Below are 7,204 nucleotides of genomic sequence, written 5' to 3' on the forward strand. Positions count from 1 at the left end.
AGTGAATGCTAAAGATACTTCTATTGAATCTGAGATAGAAATGAGGAACATGCTATTGGAAACTCAAGGAAAAGTGATCTTTGTTATAGAGTGGTAAAGAACTTGGACAAATTGTGTTCTAGTGTTTTTTAGAAAGTATAATTTGTAAGTGATGAACTTGGATATTTAGCTGAGAAGATTGTTATGCAATTTGTTGAAGGCTTGGCTTGGTTTCTTCTTGATACTTACAGTAAGTTGTGAGAAGAGAGAAAATTTGAAGAAAAGATTATTATGGAAAAAGGAACCAAACCGGAAGATCTAGAAAATTCTCAGCCTATTCATATTGCAAAAATGAGAAAGCATGTTATGAAGAAAACATCAAGGGTATGGCAGAACAACTATTTGCTAAACAGATTATACTGTATTACTTACGGATTCAACCAACCAACCATTTCAGAAGAAACTGGAAATAAAGAGTTATACCAGGAGAAATTCTGCCAGCCTGGCCTGAAGGGAACTGGAAGAAGGCTATCAGACTTCTGGGATTCTCCAGGATGGTCCAAAAGAGATATCTGCCTGCCAATGGGCTTTATCTTTCAAGTAAAAGGAAGAATTGCCCTGAAAGCAGTTCAGAGGTCAGCGGAGCTGCTACTGCTACTGTGGGCACAGGGGACACAAGTCTGGGACAGAGCCTTCTCCTCCATTCCAGAGACATCAGGCAAACACCCAGAGCTGAGGGGGGAGGGCCACCTTCCAGAGCCAAGGAAGGGAGACTGTCACATTGCTGAACCAGGAGGTAGAGCATCAAAGTCAAAGATCATTCTTGAGCCTTAAAACCCAATGGCATTTACCTGCTAGGTTTTGGTCTTGAAGGTAACCTATAATCAGTTTCTTGTTTTCAATTTCTTCCTTTTTGGAATGGGAATGCCTGTGCCACTGATGTATTCTGGAAGCAGATAATTTTCTAGTTTCATAGGTTCACAGCTGGAGAGGACTTAGCTTCAGAATGCATGAAACCTGGAGTCTCACCAATATCTGATTTAGATGAGATTTAGATAAGACTTTGGAATTCGAGTGGATGTCGAAATAGATTAAGGCTTTTGTGGATGTTGGGATGGGGTGAATGTAATTTGTATGTGGTAAGGACATGAATTTGTGGGGGGGAATAGAGGGCAGAGTATTATGGACTGAATTGTGTCTCCCCTAAATTCCTATGTTGAAGTCTTAACCTCCCAGTGACTGAGAATGTGACTGTATTTGGAGATAAGGTCTTTAAAAAGTGATTAAATAAAAATGAGGTTATATGGTTGGTATATATGATTGGTATCTTTATAAAAAGAAGAGATTAAGACAAAGACACATATTATATGAAAACACAGGGAGAAGATGGCTATCTCCAAGCAAAGGAGAGAGGCCTCAGAAGAAACCAATCTTGCTGACACCTTGATCTCAGACTTCTGTACTCCAGAATTGTGAGAAAATAAATTTCTGTTTAAGTTACCAGTCTGTGGTACTTATTTATGGCAACCCTAGCAAATTATCCCCCTAGGACCTTGCAAAGGACCCCTTCCAATAAGAGTTTCTGAAGCCGAAGTTTTATTAGTTTTGTGATATACAATCTCTATATCTCACAATTTATCTCTTAATTTCACTCTATCTTATATCTTTCATTAACTATTCTATCCAATTCTCCTGTAAAAGCTTCAAGGACATGGACAGTTTTCTGAATTTTCAATATCCACCCCATGCTTATCTTACCCCTCTTATGTCCCAAGAGAAGACTGAACACAGGAGACACTTAACAGTTTAACTGATTTACTCACCACACCTACATGTCATGTTACCTGGAATTCTTAAAGGATTATTGAAGAGAAAGCATTTGCCAACTCCTTAAGATTAACTTCTTCTCTGAAGTTATGGTTATTGTAGTACAGATTTTTCACATAATACTTTTGTTAAAAGCCAGTGTAATTTTAGTATACTGGTGAATACTATCATAGGCTGAAATTATAATATATAAATGTTAAATACCAGGTATCAAATAAATATCTATTAACAATTAAAAATAAGAAAACTAATTTATATCCAGGACACATATAAATGTCATGAAAAGAGAACTATGGTAAGTGACCAACTGAGTGTTCATAACCATTAACTTCATGCTTGTTGAAGCCAGGGCCTACTCCAATTAATAAATTGTTAATACAGTTTCCCAAGAGTATTATACCCCTCTACCCCCATCTTGGAATCATAATCTGAAAAACGTTTTTATATATGCATAATCCTAGTTTCACTTTTTCACATTTACAATTCTGATGAATATGTGTAAATAAAAATTGAATTTAGAAAGTAAACTCATGCCTGTTTAAATCTAAAAAGAACTACAAACATTCTAAATTCTAAACATCTGTAATGTATTGCTCCAAATTCTGTTCTTTTTATGATAAACTCTTAAAATTGGTTTGATTTCTATTTGCTATTCTTTTTTTTAAGGACTTCATTTATTTATTTGACAGACAGAGACAACAAGTAGGCAGAGAGGCAGGCAGAGAGGCAGGCAGAGAAAGAGAGTGGGGAAGCAGGCTTCCTGCTGAGCAGAGAGCCCAAAGCGGGGCTTGATCCCAGGACCCTGGGATCATGACCTGAGCCGAAGGCAGAGGCTTTTACCCACTGAGCCACCCAGGTGCCCCTCTATTTCCTATTCTTAAAATTAATTTAATTATTTTCCTGATTAATAATGTAATAGGCTTTACTCTCCTAATTCATTAAAAGAAAATACCCAGGGCTGGGAAACACAATTACTGTTATTTTCATAATGATTTACATGGTTCTCCTGATTGTTTCCTAGGTGTTGTCTTGAAAATGAGGTTTAGGATATCTAAATCCATATTCAAATTTCTGACTTTTCAAGGCAATCCGCAGACAGACATTCTTATCAATCAATAAAATCCCACAATCGAGCAAGCCAGTCCTTTTCTTTTTTTTTTATTTTTTATTTCTTTTCAGCGTAACAGTATTCATTGTTTTTGCACCACACCCAGTGCTCCATGCAATCGGTGCCCTCTCTAATACCCACCACCTTGTTCCCCCAACCTCCCACCCCCCGCCGCTTCAAGCCCCTCAGATTGTTTTTCAGAGTCCATAGTCTCTCATGGGTCACCTCTCCTTCCAATTTCCCTGAACTCCCTTCTCCTCTCCATCTCCCCTTGTCCTCCATGCTATTTGCCAGTCCTTTTCTTAAATGGAACCTTTGTTTTACCTGTCAGGCATATGGAAAAATGCTAGATATGGCCCTGGATAAAGAGTAATAAAATCCCAGCAGGTCACATCCAGGAGGAGGAACAAAAAATTAAATAAGTCTTATATTATCTAAGGTTTTACAATGTGAGGAAATTAAAACTAAGTATTATAAAGTAAGAAAAAGCTGTTGAATTGGATTTTCAAAAATCACGAACAAGAATGAAATGTACAATGAAGATATTTTAGTCAATGGGAAGCAGAATGTTTAAAGCATATCTATGTAAACTGCCTATTTTCAGTTATGGGTCAATGTTTTATATGTAATAAAATATTAGGGTTATTGGGCATCTTGACAAAATGGTTATAGTACTACATGTTGCTTGTTTATTTAACCAAAAACATATAACTGTTAATGGTTTCAGCTAATAACCTTACAAAGCAAAAAGCCTTGCTTCTCTTTAACCTGCATACTGAAGGCTAAAAATGTGTTTTATAAAGGGCTTCTGCCTTGATTATCATCATCATTATATAACAGGGTAGGTAATTAATGTATTTTCTAAGTTGGGTTCCACGATATGAAATGCTGAAATAATAAATTATACTTTCATAAAATCATAAGACAAATAAAATTGAATTGTCCAACCAAAGTTTGGTTATTGACTAGAGTTCCATTAATTAAATATGCATTCTGACTTTAAAAATAATATGTGCTCATTATAGAAAATTGAGAAAACAGAAACATTTAAAACTAATACTCCGTATACAGCTGTATCTCATTTTTTCTCATACATTGCATATCTTACACATCTCTCCATGTACTTCATAATTTTTTGCAAACATCGTTTTCAGAGTTTTATTTTAATGGTAACTTACAATAATGAGCTAAGTAAAAGGTTACACTTCAAAATATATTAGACAGTTAGGGACGCCAGGGTGGCTCAGTTGGTTGGACGACTGCCTTCGGCTCAGGTCATGATCCCGGAGCCCCGGAATCGAGTCCCGCATCAGGCTCCCAGCTCCACGGGGAGTCTGCTTCTCTCTCTGACCTTCTCCTAGCTCATGCTCTCTCTCACTGTCTCTCTCTCAAATAAATAAATAAAATCTTTAAAAAAATATATTAGACATATTTAAAACTAAATATGCTATGTCAAGAAAGAATATATGTGGGACGCCTGGGTGGCTCAGTTGGTTAAGCAGCTGCCTTCTGCTCGGGTCATGATCCCAGCGTCCTGGGATCGAGTCCCACATCGGACTCCTTGCTCGTCAGGGAGCCTACTTCCCCTTCTGCCTCTGCCTGCCATTCTGTCTGCCTGTGCTTGCTCTCTCTCCCTCTCTCTCTCTGACAAATAAATAAATAAAATCTTTAGGAAAAAAAAAAAGAAAGAATATATGTAAGCAGAGTCTGTTATATGTTGTTTATTGGACAACACTACATTTTTTTTAAAATTGTTTTAGTGGTTCATTTACTTGCTTTCTCATTTATGAAAATAAATAACCATGTCTGAATAAATATGTCTAAAACACATAAAGAAAGTATGTCATTAATACTTTCTTAGAAGAACTTTTAATTTGGACTTCCCCTAATTGATAATTGTAGTTTCTGGTTAAATTGATGTAAACATACAATAATTCAAATACTCAGCCACAAGACTTTTTAACACCCTAAATTATGTCTTCCCTAATTAAGGAACTCATTAAGCTAAAGTTTAAGGTAGTATATACTTTCAGTACGTCCCTGAACTTAGGTCAGTCACTTGGTTTCATTTTTAGGCAGTGTCTATTCTGAGATTTTCCAGACCATTTTTTAAATGTTATTAAAAGATTATGACAAATTAGTGAACTGCTCGTGAACCTGTCCAAAGTCTTTACCAATAATTAAGAAAAATATCCTACTTTGTTCTTGATGTGGTTTCCTTAGAATAGGGAATAGTGAGAATCTTGAGATTATTTTTAACACATCCATTTCTAAAGAGAGAGAAAGAACAGGTGGCTTAAAGAAAGAATTTTAACTTATGAAAGTGACTAAATCTTTCTAAATCCATAAATAGTATCCAGTCCTCCAGTTGTTCAATTCTTAAAATTTGAGTGCTTTTGGCTATAAAAATATTGCATCTAATAATTTTCAAGTATGCTTTCAGTAATGCATTTTTTATTTAAAAATGTCTTAACATTGAGAATGTCATCGTGAATTATGGAACTTTTCTATATTTAATTTTATTTGGTGCCATGGGCTATGAGGAAAAGATTTTAGTGAACTAAGGGCTAATAATAACTTCACTTTAACCTTAATTATTTTTCTTTATTTCTTTGTTCTTTTTTTATTAGCTAATCATAATTGAGTGCCCTTTAAATCAGGACACCAATGACACTTTGTTTCCAATTAACAGTAAAAACCTTCTTTGATCCTTTGACTTTTTTATGGGATGAATTTATATTTTCCAGACTAACATGCATGACAACATAATTCTCTATATCATTAATATTCAACTTTGCTGCTTTAATGAGAGAAACCAGGAGAAATGTAATGTCATCTGCTTATCTAAAGCATTAGTAACTTTTGTTAATATAAAGAAACCAAAAATGCTTTTGAATAATAAAGCCAACATCAATTGAGTACTTGCTATATGTCAGACATCGTTCTAAGTGTCCATTATGTAGGAACTCATTTAATACTCAAAAAAGCCTTATGAAATAGGAACTACAGACTAGTGAACACAAATAAATACATTTAACCTACTTTTAGATTTAGTCTTTTATTTATTCCTTGGTTCTATGTTACCACTAAAATGAAACTCTGAAAAAGAACAAACTGGTTCTCTCTTTTGTGACCTGGCTGAGCAGGAGGCACCATCATTGGAGTCAACATTTGCCACAAGGACGGAAAGTTTTGGCTCAAAGATCCCGAGATCTAGAACATCTACCTGAGACTGCTAGACAAACTGTACATGTTTCTGGCCAGACAAACCAAATCCACATTTTACCAAATTGTGTTAAAGAGGTTGATCATGAGTCTCACTAACTGGCCTCCTTTGCCCTTTTCCCAAATGATCCAGAAGATGAAGCTGTCTGGTCCAGAAGACAAAACACCTGTGGTTGTAAGGACTATAATCCATGATGTGCGTGTCTGGGAGAAGCCCAATCTGAAGATGTATGCACTGCTGGTGGGAAGCCATGCCCAGAGGAGCATCCTCAAAGCTAGGGGCAAGATCGTCACCTTTGATCAGTTGACCCTGGACTCCCCCCAGGCCTAAGGCACCGTCTTGCTCTCTGGTCCACACAAAGGCCAAGAGTATACAAGCATTTTGGCAAGGCCCCAGGAACACTGCCCAGCCACACCAAACTCCACCTGCCACAGAGAGGCGGGAAATTAGGCTGTGCCAAAGGACACAGGGCCAGCCTAGACTACAGAAACTAACCCCAGATCCTGGCTTGTTATTGAAAAGATTTTAGATGCTGAAAAAAAGGGAAAAGAACAAACTGATGGTTGCCAGAGGGGAGTGCGGGTGGGGGTTCAGTGAAATAGATGAAGGGGATTAAGAGGTATAATCTTCCAGTTATAAAATAAATAAGACATGGGGATATAATGTACAGCATAGAAGATATAGTCAACACAGGGAATATTGTAACAACTTTGTATGGTGACAGATGGTAACTAAACTTCCGGTGGTAACCATTCTATAATGTACATAAATATCAAGTCACTAGGTTGTACACCTGAAATTAATACAACATTGTTTTGCAATTATTTTCCAATGAAAAAAGAAACTCTGAAAATGATGTTTAAAACTAATATTTAATGACATGGAAAAGTGCATATGCTCTAATGCTTAAACTCCATATACAGTGTTATATTGGTTCTATTTTACACAGATATATATTCCTGTATATATAAATAGAAGTTCACCAAATATGCATAGTGTTCCCTCCAGATAATGGAATTTCAGGCGGGTTTTCATTTTCTTCTTTATACATTCTGTATGATTTG

General features: G+C 36.2%; 1 pseudogene; it reads left to right on the forward strand.

The window, feature by feature from the left end:
* Positions 1-270: 270 nt before the first annotated feature.
* On the forward strand, positions 271-6,634 carry LOC125091432 (ribosomal protein L18-like; annotated as a pseudogene).
* The last annotated feature ends 570 nt before the right edge of the window (positions 6,635-7,204 follow it).

This window comes from Lutra lutra, chromosome X (genome assembly GCF_902655055.1).
Source record: "Lutra lutra chromosome X, mLutLut1.2, whole genome shotgun sequence".
NCBI classification, from domain to species: domain Eukaryota; kingdom Metazoa; phylum Chordata; class Mammalia; order Carnivora; family Mustelidae; genus Lutra; species Lutra lutra.